At 27.5% G+C, this 15,805-nt stretch overlaps 1 long non-coding RNA gene across 1 annotated transcript; it reads left to right on the top strand.

Moving 5' to 3' along the window:
- Nucleotides 1-1,696: 1,696 nt before the first annotated feature.
- Nucleotides 1,697-14,965, top strand: LOC119615136. Its single transcript, XR_005232385.1, has 2 exons — nucleotides 1,697-1,846; nucleotides 14,691-14,965. It is a non-coding gene; the product is annotated as an uncharacterized LOC119615136 (long non-coding RNA).
- Nucleotides 14,966-15,805: the final 840 nt, after the last annotated feature.

The raw sequence follows: 15,805 nt of genomic DNA, 5'->3' as shown, positions 1-15,805 counted from the left end.
ACTAGACTATAGACTAGACTATAGACTAGACTATAGACTAGACTATACTAGACTATAGACTAGACTAGACTAGACTAGACTAGACTATAGACTAGACTATAGACTAGACTATAGACTAGACTATAGACTAGACTATAGACTAGACTATAGACTAGACTATAGACTAGACTATAGACTAGACTATAGACTAGACTATAGACTAGACTATAGACTAGACTATAGACTAGACTATAGACTAGACTATAGACTAGACTATAGACTAGACTATAGACTAGACTATAGACTAGACTATAGACTAGACTATAGACTAGACTATAGACTAGACTATAGACTAGACTATAGACTAGACTATAGACTAGACTATAGACTAGACTAGACTATAGACTAGACTATAGACTAGACTATGGACTAGACTATAGACTAGGTTATAGACTAGACTATAGACTAGACTATAGACTAGACTATAGACTAGACTATAGACTAGACTATAGACTAGACTGTTACTAGACTAGACTATAGACTAGACTATAGACTAGACTATAGACTAGACTATAGACTAGACTATAGACTAGACTATAGACTAGACTATAGACTAGACTATAGACTAGACTATAGACTAGACTATAGACTAGACTATAGACTAGACTATAGACTAGTCTATAGACTAGACTATAGACTAGACTATAGACTATAGACTAGACTATAGACTAGACTATAGACTAGACTATAGACTAGACTATAGACTAGACTATAGACTAGACTATAGACTAGACTATAGACTAGTCTATAGACTAGACTATAGACTAGACTATAGACTATAGACTAGACTATAGACCTAGACTATAGACTAGACTATAGGACTAGACTATAGACTAGACTATAGACTAGACTATAGACTAGACTATAGACTAGGACTATAGACTAGACTATAGACTAGACTATAGACTAGACTATAGACTAGACTATAGACTAGACTATAGACTAGACTATAGACTAGACTATAGACTAGACTATAGACTAGACTATAGACTAGACTATAGACTCGACTATAGACTAGACTATAGACTAGACTATAGACTAGACTATAGACTAGACTATAGACTAGACTATAGACTAGACTATAGACTAGACTATAGACTAAACCATAGGCTAGACTATATTTTTAGCCAAACATTCTAGTTCTGTTATAGTTCTCTTTTTTCTTAAAATGATTAAATAGCTTACGAATGCATCTTCTTAATTGTAAATGTTAATTCAAAAGAATAATAAAGAAAATTAATGTTTAAATTAAATTGCAATAAAATCACAACCTTGTTTTTGTATGCATTTCCTTAATAATGATGAGCGTAGGGCACGAACTCTATTAATAGCAGACCAATAGGTGGTGCCATGTATCGCTGTAGGGTAGGATAAAATAAAATGCATAAAAGCACATACAAATCTCTAAAGTTATACACAAATATAAATTGCAAAATTATATTTTATCAATTCAAAAATGCAACAAAACAAACAAATGTGTAACTCCCCAGAGATTTGAGAAGTTACAAACAAAAAATACCAGTATTTTAAAAATACAACACATTCGCTCTTTGCCGTTGTTATATACACCACTAAGCTGAGTTTGAAAGATACTAGATACTCAACAGGTAACCAACAGATACTATTTACACAGGTAAACACTAGTTGAGAATATTTCGAAACGTTAAGACGTTTTAAGCGCTTGTTAAACCCGGTACGGTGGTGATTTTTTTTTAATTTAAGTGCAAAAATCAAGAAAAAAGAATTGAGAATTAAAAAAATATATATGAAATAAGAAAAAAATCTATAGATATAAAGAAAAAATAAGGTAAAACCAAACCTATGATGGTCAAGCTTGAATCCAGTTTTTTGAGTATAAATTGTATTTGTTTGTTTGTTGTTGAGCTGTGTGCAAATATTAAAAAAAAATACAAATAAAGATAAAAGTGTTTTAAGCCAAATTTAGAAAAAAAATAATTAATTAATGATTTCATCATAAAAGAAATTTTGTTTAAAAGCTAAAATAAAATTTCAGTAAAAAAATCTTAAAAATAAATAAGCCAAAATAAAAAAAAAACAACAAAATTTTAAAGTGAAATTGTGTATTTTAGAAAAAAAATTATAAATGTTAATTTTCAGCCTAAAAAAATATTCTTTAAAGTTGTTTAAAAAAATCTGCTAATTTAGCACATTCTTTTCCACACACATTTTTTTACTCTAGATTTTAGTGGTTTGTGCTTAAAGATCGTTTGTTTTCTTTATCTTTTGCTGCTATTTAACACTTTTCTTCTTCATCATCTTTAGTTCCAATATGACCGCAATTTACGGTTGTTTTGAATAAACAAAAGCAACAGAATTTTACAATATTGTTAAAGAATAAAAAAAAACTCATTAAAACGGTGTATTATTTCTTTACGTTCGGGTTTCTCCATTTAGAAAATATAACAGCAAAAAAAAAAGAAACAACTGCATCTCATCGTATGCACATTTAGATCAGAAGAAGATCGATCATACAAATCGATGTAAACAATTTCTCTATAGTTGCAGATACTTAAATACATACACACATAGATGAAGAGTAGAGAGAGATGTGTGCAGAGGTCTAGAGATGCAGTTTTACTGATTACTGTTGTTTTGTTTTTGTTTTATGAATAGAACTGCGGACTCACTAAATGTATTGTACCGCATTTAAAAAGTATCAGATATAAACGTTAATAATCGTGCTAGTTTTTAGAGTTATGGTCGAATTTAACATACACTTTATTCAATATAGATCAGGGGCACTTTAGACCCGATTTGAATTTCGTTTTGTGCAGCCCTTGGTTTCACCATCGTTGGCTGGTTGTTCAAATTTATTTTTAACTACTCTTAAACTATCAAGTTGAAACGAAGGGACTTTGTTTTGACAAGATCGCACCAATCGTCTGATGTATCGTGGGGTATACTAATATAATATTAGATTAATACTGTAATCGTAAGGTATCTCAATAAGTTATTGAGTCTAGATCGAAGGTTGGAAGGAATATTTTTTACTTGATAGCTAAGACAGAGTATTCGCGAGAGAAGTCGGAAGATCGTTTTCTCTTTATGCCTGTCAATGCAACTTCAAAAAGATCGTTGGAAAGGATTCGAAATTGAATTGCGTGGATTCCTAGCACCCACAATGTCCGGTTTAAATGTCATCAACCTTGATCTCTGCCGCCTATTATGGCTTACAAATTGCCTAGTGCATTTATCTTTGAAAGTACTGTCGAAGGTACTCCATTTTAACAAGATCACACCACTCGTCAAATGAATTTATGTTGTATTAGATTCAGCATGTAGCCGTGAGACATCTCATCAGTCGTTAAGTCGAAATACCGATAAATTATCACGGTTGGATGTAAAGCATTTGTTAAGAAATCTGTTCCCCTTGACCGCTTGGGCTTATCATTCGCAGAAAGGGTGGAAGGCCGTTTCCTCTTTATGTCCGTCCTGGCAATGTCAACTAAATTCGTTGAAGGGAAACGCAAACCCAGAGTCCAGTTATTACTGTCGGTAAACTCGTTATATTCCACCTATTACGGGTTATAAGTTGCCTTCAACGTTTCTTATTGGAAGAAGATAATAATAACTAGGCATCTCTACATGTATCTAGATTATTCGGTATATTTTGAGCCTTTCGAAGAAAATATATAGGTACGACTTGAAGATATTGAAAGAAGATCTTCTTAATTTCGTTAGTTAATAGTCTCTGTGTATGGGACGCAAACTGGGGTAATTTTAGACAGACATCCCAGCCTTGACAGATAACATAGTGTTAGATCAATAAGATAGTGTTAGAAAGAAACGCCAACTGTCTAACGACTAAAATTTCAATATTGTCACAAATATTGAGGTCATATGATCTGCTATTCGGAAGACGTAGAGAGATTTTTACACCAGTAACTGCACTTAATTTTAGAACTATCTATATTAATCCTGATGTTATATTAGTTCCTGAAAGGAATACTGACTCTAAACACTCAATCAAAGTTAGTGTGTGGGTTAATATAGTCGGATGGTTGCTTCAAGATTGAGGGCGGCATGTTTAATATCCTCCCGAGTTCAGATGTAGTTGATCTCCAACATCCGGATACATTAAGCCTCGCTGCTGAGCAGACAATGATGTCCGAAAGGAAAAAGGTTCAATACAGCATCCAGTGGTTCTAAAGGGCTAATTTTTAAAGGATCTGTAACGTTCAAAACATTACATAGACCTACTATGTCTATTATTATTAGTTAAGGTCCACCATAAATTTTAATTAGTAGACATAGTATCCATTTCATACTGAAGAACCGTTGCCTTTCTAAATACGAGTTAAGTGTTCTGTTTATATGACAGTTTAGAGTCTAGGATAATTTCTATATATTTATCATATTTCGATAAGAAAATTTCACAATTTTTTAAGCTTAACAAGTAGATACTTGGTATCTAGGTCCATATTATAAACAGGCTATTATCTGTGGCCAAGTGGAAGTTGAAAAATACCTCGTGAATTCTAAAGCCCCCTTACAATTTTGAAATCGGCCTTATCTATCGTCTGATTTCTGGGTTTTATATTTGGGCAATGTCCATTAATGGAAGATTTGCAAAAAAGGTTATGTTCCATAAAAGACGTGTTTTGTGTCCCTATTGATTAGCACAATAATTACAAGGTGGACCTTAACATCAGTTTATATTATAATATCTGTTCCATATTACAAATATTCAACTTATGTATAACCGCATCAATAACACAATTTATCTAATTTGGCCCGTTAACCCTACAACGTTCAATAATTGGTTGTAAACTGGTCCCTATACGGTAAAAGTATTTAAACTGTTATGAAAAAAGCAGTACTGATGATATACAGCTGGAACCCTTACTTAATGTCACTGACAGTCTAATGGCGATCTGTAAAATCATCAGTAAAATGATTAACGATATCGCTGTGACAGTGGGTAACTGAAACTATAAAACTATTTTTACAAATAGCTCTTTCATTATTAAAATCAAGATTATCAATTGCAGATGAGCTTTGCAGTGTTAGTACCCGGTTGAGTGATTAGTCACGATCTATTAATGAAAAGGAATTCTATACATTTTCTGATTCTCATTTGTAAAAGGCCCTTAGCCTTTTATAGAACCCCAGGAGTCGTATCATACGACTACCTTTCGCAGTAAAGTGTAAATATTGGGATAAGAGGCTTTGATCACTTCCAAATTTTATTTCAGATAAAAGATTTGGAATCAAATATGGATGAATTTATACTACACTTTTTTTGCCATTATCACTTCCAAATTTTATTTCAGATAAAAGATTTGGAATCAAATATGGATGAATTTATACTACACTTTTTTTGCCATTATCAGGCTTTCGGCTTTCCAGAAATAACATTCCTCACGATCACTGAATGGAAAATCCTTAGGAATTATATCCAGGAAACTTAGTTTCTAAACAAACAGTTTCCATTAAAAGAAGTACATAACAGACCCGATAGTAGCAATATGTGTTTCTTAGGATTTTATCTAGTTATACATCTTCCTATCAATCTAACCTATACATACAACAATAAGATTACGGAACTGTTGAAATCAGATGGAGTCTAAATCATGGACCATGGAAACACAAAGAATCAGTGGGTCTATGAATTTAAGACAAACGTTTATACAGTTTAAATCAACGGTTCCCAAATGGGGGTCCGCGGACCCCTAGTGGTCCGTAGTAAAATCCTAGGGGGTCCGCGAAGACGAACGAAAAAAGCCATGAATAAACAATATTCTGCTTTTATATGTATGTACAAATATCTTCAATTTTTGTGCAATAATCCCAAATTTTTTGGTGACTTTTTGAATTTTATTTTTTCGGTTGTTTATCAGGAAGAAGCTAGGCCCTACAAATTTATTGTATAACTTTTATAAAATAAAGTATTGCGTGATTTGTAATTTTTGTTTCCTGTATATGTACTGAAATAATGGTTTTTATTTCAGACAAATAATACTCTGCCTTACAATTAAATTAGGGATACTGGTACCGGAGTATGAAGTTCAATTCAAAGATAAGCTTATTACAGATTTAAGTTTATCAAATTGTAAGCAAAAGTGTTCTTGTTTGAAAGGACTAAAATTATATATTTCCAAAACAGAGGTGACTCTTTATGTATCTCTTTATAAATATTCCAATCCGACGTGATACACAGATTTTAACTTGATTTTGTTGACCAATACATATTATTAAATTAACATCAGAAAATCCATAGCGTTTCGCGTAAATATGTAGCCAAAAACCATGAAGTAAAATAATTCGTTGGTATTTTAAAATTCAAATTTAAGTTCCAAATTCACAGTACTTTAACAAAGAGTTCAAATCATATATTATGTGGATAACGCACTCCGCAACAACATAGAAGAAGTCCAACTTTCTTATATTATTTTCCCGAAAACTTAGCTCACTTACTCAGTTCACCCTTTGCAATCGCAACAAATTTTTAAAACGTGAATCCTTAAGCACATGTGACAATATTTGATAAAGAAACCTTTTCGCTACCTTGAAGAAAAATGAACATGAAAGATCTCACGATCATAAAATTAAACATCATGTTAACATATCAACAAAGAAGTCATTCTATCTTCAAAACATGCAATTGAAAACCTATCTGAAATATTATATATTCTCAAAGTACGGGAATATTTTATAGATATGACATCTCTACATTTATTAGACCTAGGAATTAATGAACTAGGTCAATTTTCGGATGGACAATTATTTAGAACAATAAGATATCAAAATATGTATGGGGGTCCGCGAAATTAAATAAGTCCTTCAAGGGGTCCGCGAAGTAAAAATCGGTGGGAACCGCTGGTTTAAATAACTTTAGCTATCAATACTTAAGAAATTTGTTTATTGAAAAAAATCACTTATCAAATGACAAACCTAAAATTATTACCCACCTATAAGTAGAGTGCCAAGCGGAATACTATAATATACATACATACATATGTATGTATATAATAGTAGATCTAAAATATCGTCTTCGTGTTTGTTTATTTTTCTATTCTACAAATGATGACGATGCTAGTGATGATGGTCATGATCATGAACATCATTATTGGTGAAATTTGAAATTTGTTGTAGTTTGCCATTAAAAATTACCCATAAACTAGCAGCAAACTCTTCTTTTTTTTTCTACTTCTTCTTACCGGTTTGGTTTTGATTTGGGTTTTAGACTTTAGCTAGTGAAAAAGCTAGCTAAAAGTTTTCTTAAGTTTAAAGTCTATGGGGATTTTAGAATACTTTTTAATGTATGGTGCTGCGAGATATTTTTTTAAGCCAAAAAAATACTTGTTTTTTCCTCTTACCAATAAAACGAGTTTTTTTAGTTTATAGGTTTGCAAAAAAAAAAGGAAATAATAAGAAGTGTAGTTTCTGGCTAAAACTTATTGTTAAAATTGAGCTTAGTTCCTTTTTTTTAAATATTTCTTTCTCTTAGCTGGTTTTTTTACTGCAGCATCCATAGAAAATTGTGAGGTTTTAGTTTTTTTTGTTTAAAAAAAAGAATCATTAAATATTGTATGACGATTTCTTTTTTTCTTTTCTTTTGTTTTATTTTCTTAATGCGATTTTTGTTTTTTCTTTTTTTTTTGGTGAGAGGGTGTGCGATTTATAAATATTCATCAAATATTTTAATATTTATGAATTTTATGAAAATGAAATTTAGAAAATATTGAAATTAGATAATTTTGTATATGTATTAGTTAAAAAGGGTAAATTTTAACGGATTAACGGAAACTGAAATTTCGATTGAACAGTTAAGTGGATAGCAGACATGGGATAATTGCCATAGGTTACTAACCTTTTAATTAGTGTATGGATTAAACTAATGACTAGTCTAGAGACTAACCAGTTAACAGATATATTAATCAGTTTATGGAGTAGTCTATTGCCTAATCTATTGACTGGTATATTTACAGAACCATAGACATGTCTATTGACTAGCATATGTACCACTCATTCAATTAGCCTATGGACTTGACTATCACTAGTCTTTTAACTAGTATAATGAGGAGTTGTTTGACTAGTTTATTGAAGAGTCTAGGCTTTCGACTAGACTATTAATTAGCTTATTGACTGGACTATGGACAAGTTTATTGACTGTTTTATGTATTAATCATGCAATAGTCTACTGACTAGTCCATGGATTCGACTTTTAACTTGGCGACCTACCAATCTATTCATTTGTCTAGTGACTAGACTAGACTATGAAGAAATCTACTGACTTGTCTATTAACTAGACTATTGGAAAAGTTTATTGATTTAACTTTTGACCAGTCCTTGGACTATACTATAGACTATTGATTATTAACTAGTCTATGATTGTCTATTGACTAGTGTAGTGGACGAGCCTATTGACTAGTCTTTAGATTAGTCTATATACTATTTATAGTATATAGACTATACTATTACTACTCTATGGACCAGACTATTGACATATATATAAACTAATCTATTGGTTAGACTATTGTGTAGACGGTGAACTGGTCTATCGACGAGTCTATGGACTAGTCTAGGGACTAATCAATTGATTAATATGACCACTAGTCCATGGACTCAACTATTGACTAGTCTATGGACTTGACTATTAACTAGTCTATTACCAGGACTATGGACTAGTATATGGACTAGTCTACTGACTAGTCTAGAGACTAGTCTAGAGACTAAACTATTGATTAATATATTCACTAGTTCATGGACTAGCCTATTGAGTAATATATAGATTGGTCTGTTGAATAACTAGACTATAAACAGGACTAAAGGCAAGTCTGTGTTTAGAGTATATATTGTGGACTAGACTATTGAGTAGTCTATAGATTGGTCTGTTGACAAACTATACTATAAACTGGATTAAAGACAAGTCTGTGTTTAGAGAGTATATGGTATACTATACTAGTCCACTAATCTAACTATATTCACTAGTTCATGGACTAGACTATTTAGTAGTCTATAGATTAGTCTGTTAACTAGACTATAAGCAGGACTAAAGACCAGTCTATGGACTTGTTTAGAGAGTAGACTTGTTTAGAGACTAGACTATAAACTGGACTAAAGGCGTCTGGAGACTAATCTATTGATTAATATATTCACTAGTTCATGGACTCGACTATTTAGTAGTCTATAGATTGGTCTGTTGACTAGACTATAAACTGGACTATAGACAAGCCTATGGACTTGTTTAGAGACTAGACTATAAACTGGACTAAAGACGAGTCCATGGACTTGTTTAGAGAATATACAATTGACTAATCTGGAGACTAATCTATTGATTAATATATTCACTAGTTCAAGACTTCATGACATGAGTTCAAGACTCGACTATTTAGTCTATAGATTGATCTGTTGACTAGACTATAAACTGGACTAAAGACGTCTGGAGACTAATCTATTGATTAATATATTCACTAGTTCATGGACTAGCCTATTGAGTAGTCTATAGATTGGTGTGTTGACTAACTAGACTATAAACTGGACTAAAGACAAGTCTGTGTTTAGAGAGTGTTCATGGACTAGACCATAAATTAGTCTGTTGACTAGATTATAAACTAGACTAAAGACGAGTCTATGGACTTGTTTAGAGAATATACCATTGACTAGTCTGGAGACTAATCTATTGATTAATATATTCAGTAGTTTATGGATTAGACTATTGAGTAGTCTATAAATTGGTCTGTTGACTAGACTATAAACTGCACTATAGAGTCTATGGACTTGTTTATAGAGTATACCATTGACTAGTCTACTGACTACACTAGAGACTAATCTATTGATTAATATATTCACTAGTTTATGGACTGGACTTTTGAGTAGTCTATATATAGACCTGTTGACTAGACTATAAACTGGACTATAGACGAGTCTATGTACTAGTCTATGAACTTGTCTATTAACAAGACTAATCTATATACTAGTTTATTCACTTCTTACACTAACTTCGTAGAAACCTAACCAAAAAAACCAACAGACGTTATTAGCAAACGGATATACATTTCAATACTAAAAGACTGCAACATATAACAGATACCAAGAATAACAAAAATAGAACGTGTGAATGTAGAGCAAGTGAATTTTTTTACACAATTTTTCTATTCACTTTTTTTTTACAAAATAAAGAAAAACACTAGAATAACACACGCATACGAAATTACTTAGTAAAAGAAAGTCGAAAAGAAACACAAATAAAACGCATTTTAAAATGATTTATATGGCAAAAAAAGAAGATATGGTCTTAATGAACAAATACTTGACAAACTGTCGGTGAAAGAAAAAAGTAAAACAAATTATGGCTTAAATGAGGAAGTAGGCTTAAAAATAAAATCTGTTGAATTAAACGCATTTCTGTTTTTTTAATAAAAAAAAAATTATGAAAAATATTTTTGAGTTTAAAAAACCGGAAATGCAGCTGTTTTATATGATTTTAAAGAATTTATAAACAATAAACTTAATATTTAGTTTATTTTCAAATATAAATATTTTGTTTAATGCAGAAATCGTGACTATGATTAAATTAAATTGTAAAAAAATTATTTTTTGCAGACAATAGCATAATTTAATTAATTGTATATTATTTTTAAATAAAAACTATATAAAATTTAAACAAATTGAGAGTGTTGGTAGGTAGGAAACGAATTTTAGAAGACCTTCGTTCAGCAATTGGTTGCAACAGAAAGAGTCGTTAGCCGAGCCAGATTTTGCTTAATATTATTTCTTAAGAGATTTACAAAAATTGTTTCTAGAATTTTCGAAAAATTTTCTTTTTAAAGAGAATTATCGAAAAATTATTTTCATATGGAGATTTTCGAAAAATTTTTTTCTTATAGAGAATTTTTGAAAAATTATCTTCTTACAGAAAATATTCGAAATTTTTTTTTTAGAAAATTTTTGAGAAAATTCTCATTTTTCGATAAAATTTTCTTTTCAGGGAAAATTTTCTTCTCAGAGACAATTTTCGATAAAATTTTCTTTTCAGAGACAATTTTCGATAATATTTTCATTTCAGAGAAATTTTTCGATAAAATTTCTCTTTTTATAGAAAATTTTCGATAAAAATTTCTTTTCAGAAAAAATTTTAAAGAAAATTTTCGACAAAATTTCTCTTTTTAGACAAAATTTTCGATAATAATTCTTTTCATACAAAATTTCCGATAAAAACTCTCTATTTTTCAGAAAATTTTTGATACATTTTTTTATAGAAAATTTTCGATAAAAATTCTCTTTTTAGAATAGAAAATTTTCGATGAAAATTATCTTTTTATAGAAAATTTTCGATAAAAATTACCTTTTTATAGAAAATTTTTGATAAAAATTATCATTTTATAGTAAATTTTCGATAAAGATTATCTTTTCATAGAAAATTTTCGTTAAAAATTATCTTTTTATAGAAAATTTTCGATAAAAATTATCTTTTCAGAGAAAATTTTCGATAAAAATTATCTTTTCATAGAAAATTTTCGATAAAAATTATCTTTTTATAGAAAATTTTCGATAAAAATTATCTTTTTATAGAAAATTTTCGATAAAAATTATCTTTTTATAGAAAATTTTTTGATAAAAATTATCTTTTTATAGAAAATTTTCGATAAAAATTATCTTTTTATAGAAAACTTTCGATAAAAATTATCTTTTTATAGAAAATTTTCGATAAAAATTATCTTTTTATAGAAAATTTTCGAAAAAAATTATCTTTTTATAGAAAATTTTCGATAAAAATTATCTTTTTATAGAAAATTTTCGATAAAAATTATCTTTTTATAGAAAATTTTTTGATAAAAATTCTCTTTTTATAGAAAATTTTCGATAAAAATTCTCTTTTTATAGAAAATTTTCGATAAAAATTCTCTTTTTATAGAAAATTTTCGATAAAAATTCTCTTTTTAAAGAAAATTTTCGATAAAAATTCTCTTTTTATAGAAAATTTTCGATAAAAATTCTCTTTTTATAGAAAATTTTCGATAAAAATTCTCTTTTTATAGAAAATTTTCGATAAAAATTCTCTTTTTATAGAAAATTTTCGATAAAAATTCTCTTTTTATAGAAAATTTTCGATAAAAATTCTCTTTTTATAGAAAATTTTCGATAAAAATTCTCTTTTTATAGAAAATTTTCGATAAAAATTCTCTTTTTATAGAAAATTTTCGATAAAAATTCTCTTTTTATAGAAAATTTTCGATAAAAATTCTCTTTTTATAGAAAATTTTCGATAAAAATTCTCTTTTTATAGAAAATTTTCGATAAAAATTCTCTTTTTATAGAAAATTTTCGATAAAAATACTTTTTTATAGAAAATTTTCTATAAAAATTCTCTTTTTATAGAAAACTTTCGATAAAATTTTTCTTTTTATAGAAAATTTCTTTTTTTTATAGAAAATTTTCGATAAAATTTTTATTTTTATGGAAAATTTTCGATAAAAATTATCTTTTTATAGAAAATTTTCGATAAAAATTTATAGGATTTTTTTTATAAAAGTTCTCTTTTTATAAAAAATTATCGATACAAATTTAAAATCTCCCTTTTTACAGAAAATTTTTGAAAAATTATTTTTTATTCGAAATTCGAAAAATTTCATTAAACTGGCAAACACTATTCATAAACAAACAAATTTTTTGTAAGGGCAATCAAAAACAATAGTTTTAGTTAACAAATACCTTACATTTTGTAAACAAAAATAAAAAATATCATTTACAATAACAGTAGCACGTTTATATATTTTTCAACAAAAAATTCCTAATACAATGAACATTCTTTCAAAAAAACAAAAATATGTAAAATGCAAAAAAATACTAAAAAATTATTGTTTAGAATGTGTTGTAAACGAAAACAACAACAGTTTTCTTAATTCAAATACATTCAGTATTGGTAACAAGTTTTAAGCTCAAGGTTGTATGAGAGCATATTTTTTAAGATTTTTTTTAAACTTTAATAAAAAAAAAACACAAAAGCATTACTTAATTTAACTACCCGTATGTTATAAACAAATGTACAAATAAATTTTATAAACAATTTCAAAAAAATATTAATAAATAAGCATTCTTGGCAGTTAAGAGTTGAATTGATCTATAATTTCTCACGCCAAAACAATTGCTCGTATGTATCAGCAAATAGAATCAGAAACTGATTTTGAGATTGTTGGTAGCTGAAGAGAGGTTAACAGTTGTTCAAAAGAACAATTTTATAGAAAATGTTCGAAAATAGAAAATATAAAAAATTTTCGATAAAAATTCTCTTTTTATAGAAAATTTTCGATAAAAATTCTCTTTTTATAGAAATTTTTCGATAAAAATTCTCTTTTTATAGAAAATTTTCGATAAAAAATCTCTTTTTATAGAAAATTTTCGATAAAAAATCTCTTTTTATAGAAAAGTTTCGATAAAAAATCTCTTTTTATAGAAAATTTTCGATAAAAAATCTCTTTTTATAGAAAAGTTTCGATAAAAAATCTCTTTTTATAGAAAAGTTTCGATAAAAAATCTCTTTTTATAGAAAAGTTTCGATAAAAAATCTCTTTTTATAGAAAAGTTTCGATAAAAAATCTCTTTTTATAGAAAATTTTCGATAAAAAATCTCTTTTTATAGAAAATTTTCGATAAAAAACCTCTTTTTATAGAAAATTTTCGATAAAAAATCTCTTTTTATAGAAAATTTTCGATAAAAAATCTTTTTTTATAGAAAATTTTCGATAAAAAATCTCTTTTTATAGAAAATTTTCGATAAAAAATCTCTTTTTATAGAAAATTTTCGATAAAAATTCTCTTTTTATAGAAAATTTTCGATAAAAATTCTCTTTTTATAGAAAATTCTCTTTTTATAGAAAATTCTCTTTTTATAGAAAATTTTCGATAAAAATTTTCTTTTTATAGAAAATTTTCGATAAAAATTCTCTTTTTATAAAAAATTTTCGATAAAAATTCTCTCTTTATAGAAAATTTTCGATAAAAATTCTCTTTTTATAGAAAATTTTCGATAAAAATTCTCTTTTTATAGAAAATTTTCGATAAAAATTCTCTTTTTATAGAAAATTTTCGATAAAAATTCCCTTTTTATTTTTGAAAAAAGTCTCTTTTTATAGAAACTTTTTGAAAAAAATTCTCTTATAGAAAATTAAAAAAAAAAATATCTTTTTTTTTGAAAAATTTTCAAAAAAAAAAAAATTCTCTTTTTTATAGAAAATTTTTTAAAAAAATTTCTATTTATGGAAAATGATTGAAAAAATTCTCTTTTTATAAAAAATTTTTGAAAAAATTCTCTTTTTATAGAAAATTTTTGAAAAATTCTCTTTTTTATGGAAAATTAAAAAAAAAAAAAATTCTCTTTATATAGAAATTTTTTCAAAAAATTCTTTTTTTGCAAAAAAATTTTCAAAAAATTGTCTTTTTTATAGAAACCTAATTTCGATAAATATCAGAAATTGACACAAATTCAAAATGTTTTATATCTCTAACGCAGTCGTAAACCCAATTTACTCCAATTCTCATAAAAAAGCTCATTACTTTTATTGTTAAAAAATAAAAAAAAATTCAAGATCTTTCAACCACTACTCACATGTGTGTAACTCGAAATAAATGTGCTAAATACCAGTTTATTTACTTCATTTTTTTTTTTCAATTTCAAATTTCAACAGCCAAAATAAGAAGAAAAAAAATCCAACCCAAAAAACAACATCATCAATAAATCGTTTGTAAATGTTTTTACCAAAATTAGACGAAAAATTCAATAACAAAATTGTTTAACATGATGCCAGCAAAATGTTATTAAGCTAAACAAAAAGTATATGAATGAGTGCGTGCGTCAGACAACCGTAAAGTGACTTTAATCATTTAAAACCGATACGTTAACAATTATAAGATAAATATAGTTTGAAGAACGAATAACCAAAAATCAAACGGTAAAAAAAAACATAAAAAACAAACGAAAAATTAATAAAAATAATTTGGAAAAGGCCACGTCTCTCCATAATGTTTAAAACAAACTGGTGGTGGTCGTCTGACCACTTTTTGGTTAAATCATTTCTGAATTCATTGATTTGTCTTATAATCTCAATACTGTGCGTGCCATGTCTAGTTAAATGTCAACATTTAAATCAACCGCCACATTTTGTACCCGGCTCTGGTGATATGGCCCGGTTTAGTCTATCAGAAAATACCCCCGTTGGCAGTCCGGTTTATCAATTGAAAGGTAAGTTTATTTTTTATAAAATATAAGTTTAAATCATTTGAATATAATAAACACTAAATTAAAATTGCACTTACCAGATATAGCCAGATTTTAGGGCGATCTATAAAGATAAAAAATTTTATATATTTTAGATATTTTTATACATACATACATATATACAGTAAAAAATGTTGATAAAATTTTATTTTTATAGAAAATTTTCGTTCCTATTTTCGAATAAATAATTTTAGATAAAATCTTTTCTTTAGAAAATAATTCCTATTATTTTTTTTTGTTCATATTAGATCTAAATCTCTCTTTATGGAAACATTTTTTTAAATTCTCTTTATTATAGAAAATTTTCTTGAAATTCTCTTTTTATACAAAATTTTCGAGAAAATTCCCTTTTTTTACAGAAAACTTCTTTTTTTACAGAAAACTTCTATTTTTAAACAGAAACTTTTCGAAAAAGTTATCTTCTTTATACAAAATTTTTGAAAATATTATCTTTTCATTGAAATTTTTCGAGAAAACTCTCCTTTTTATAAAAATTTTTCGAGAAACAATCTTTTTTACAGAAAA

Source organism: Lucilia sericata, unplaced genomic scaffold, assembly GCF_015586225.1.
Source record: "Lucilia sericata isolate MDLA Ls3-8-SP2 unplaced genomic scaffold, ASM1558622v1 Contig004194F_arrow, whole genome shotgun sequence".
NCBI lineage: Eukaryota > Metazoa > Arthropoda > Insecta > Diptera > Calliphoridae > Lucilia > Lucilia sericata.
Note: the sequence above shows the minus strand (reverse complement) of the source record. Positions and strands in the feature narration are given on the sequence as shown.